We start from the raw sequence: 2,471 nt of genomic DNA on the forward strand, positions 1-2,471 counted from the left end.
AACGTTAAAAAAAAAGTATAAATAATGGAGATACAGATCTGCAAGTGAATTTTTTTAACTGGAAATTCCCTCCTCATTAATAATGTTTTATTCTGATTTCTTAACACATTCATAGCCACTAAGTGCTACGTGTTACGCTCGTAGCGCGTAGCTACGGTTTCGCCGTATTATGTAGCGCGTAGTCGCTACGAACAGTGTACCCGTGTGTTTTTTTTGCTAATAAACGCTTCAAATACATTTTTAGGGTTCCGTACCAAAAAGGTACAAAAGGAACCCTTATTGCCCACTCTGTCCGTCCGTCTTTATGTCTGTCTGTCTGTCACATTGCTAAATATCTCGAGAACTATTGAACCTATTTGAAATTTGGAATAGTTATGAACAACACTAACTCAAACACATTGAAAGTGTAATTATGTTATTTTATTTTTATTAATTATGGAATAATAATAATATAATAATTCAGCCTATATACGTCCCACTGCTGGGCACAGGCCTCCTCTCACGCGCGAGAAGGCTTGGGCTATAGTCCCCACGCTAGCCTAATGCGGATTGGGGACTTCACATATACTTTTGAATTTCTTCGCAGATGTATGCAGGTTTCCTCACGATGTTTTCCTTCACCGAAAAGCTAGTGGTAAATATCAAATGATATTTCGTGCATACGTTCCGAAAACCTCATTGGTACAGGCACGGACTAGTCTACTAGGACGAGCAATCGCCATATTGAGTAGCGTACCCCGGAAGAAAACATTATTTTTGTATTAAACTTAGATGGCGTTTGTCATTCAGCGGGCTGTAGGTTGTGTAGTGTATTCCGCAAGAGGTCGCTGCCACTAGAAGAGTTGTAGACGTTGTAGTTGTTAGGTGTAGTTGGTGTAGTTCTTAGTTTTTCTTATACGAGCGGATAGATGGCGCAATAATTTGTATACTACCGCATCATTTGCGTTTCTATGTGTGAACAGCGCATCTGTACACGTGTCATTGTGTGAGTTAGTTGCTTTGCTTTGCAGTAAACATTCGATGTTTTAGATAAAAATGGTCTTCACTTCACAGCAAGATGTGTTATTGTTAATCGTGTAAACACTAGCAGAAGTAGTGACTGCAAATTTTATAGATTTCCAAAAGTAGTGTGGAAACAAGAACAGCGCAATAAATGGATAATTGCCGTAAGGACAAAAAAGTAAGTCACCTAACCTAACCTCTAAAATCATATTACCTTCCTTAAATACGCAATCATTTGATTTATGTTATAATCGTATGAAGTTTTAACGGTGAATTATTTTGTTACAGTCCCGATGGATCTCTATGGCACCCAATTTGCAGTGCTCACTTTATCGGTGGTAGAAAGGCTGATGAACAAGTCAGTCCCAGTTATGTTCCAAGGATATTTCCCCCGCAGTAAAAAACAAAACGGATTGACGAAAATGCGGCAATATCGAGGTTTCAACGTTATATGGAACGAAGAAACGCGAAAAAAATAGAAGCAGTTAATGCTATTAATATAACTAATACAAGTGACTTTGAATTGCTGGAAAACAGTGTCAAGAATATTCTGCTCGTATGTTGAAGAAATAGCAGCTGGTACATCAAATTAGGTTTTTTGGCCAGACAAAAATGTTGTGCAGCAGACAATGCCAGAATGCTTCCGTCCGGAGTATAGTAACACTAGTCATTATTGATTGTACAGAGTTTCCTATAGAAGTACCATCAAGTGTTGATAATCGTGTGTATTGCTACTCACTCTATAAAAAGTGCTTATTAGTATTACTCCAAGAGGCTTCATTTCGTTCAAGTCAAAAGTAAGTGGTGAAAGAAAAAGTGTCTCCCAAATAACGGTAGTCAGGATTAGTCGACTACTTAGAAAATGGGGATATTGTATTGGCTGATAAGGGATTTCCGGCAATAAAGAAGGTAATTGATGAAAGTGGAAAAGAAATTGCTATTATTATGCCACATTTTCTCCAGAATAAAGGTGAATTTACAAGGGAAGAGACCGATGCAACTTATAAAATAGCTCGAGTCAGAATTCATGCCGAAAGAATAATGCAGCACTTAAAAATTTATCAGATACTACATAAAATACCTGTAAATTTATTTTATCATATTGATGATATATTACATGTTTGTTGTGTACTGGTAAACCTGCAACCACCTATATTTTCAAACAAATAAAACAACAGTTATTTTTTACAATATTTACATTATTTAAAAAGCTATTAAAACATTTTTAATTTAAATTTGTTTTTATTTCACACAAAACCTGTAAATGTTATGTGACTTTTCATGTCTGAAGGACCCTTATTGCACATGGAGCATAAGGAACCACAGACATTGACCGCCACATATTTATAACATGGGCCCGTGGACCTATGAAAATGTGTCAGTCAGGTTAGGGTTTAATATGACCAAGCACTGGACTGATCAACATTTTCATAAGTCTAATGTACAGTCAAGTTCATAAATGTGTGTAC

At 36.6% G+C, this 2,471-nt stretch overlaps 1 long non-coding RNA gene across 1 annotated transcript; it reads left to right on the forward strand.

Annotated features, from left to right (window-relative positions):
• The first annotated feature begins 991 nt into the window (after nt 1-991).
• Nucleotides 992-1,468, forward strand: LOC134805928 (uncharacterized). Its single transcript, XR_010146432.1, has 2 exons — nt 992-1,180; nt 1,291-1,468. It is a non-coding gene; the product is annotated as an uncharacterized LOC134805928 (long non-coding RNA).
• Nucleotides 1,469-2,471: the final 1,003 nt, after the last annotated feature.

The sequence above is a fragment of the Cydia splendana genome, unplaced genomic scaffold (genome assembly GCF_910591565.1).
Source record: "Cydia splendana unplaced genomic scaffold, ilCydSple1.2 scaffold_81_ctg1, whole genome shotgun sequence".
NCBI lineage: Eukaryota > Metazoa > Arthropoda > Insecta > Lepidoptera > Tortricidae > Cydia > Cydia splendana.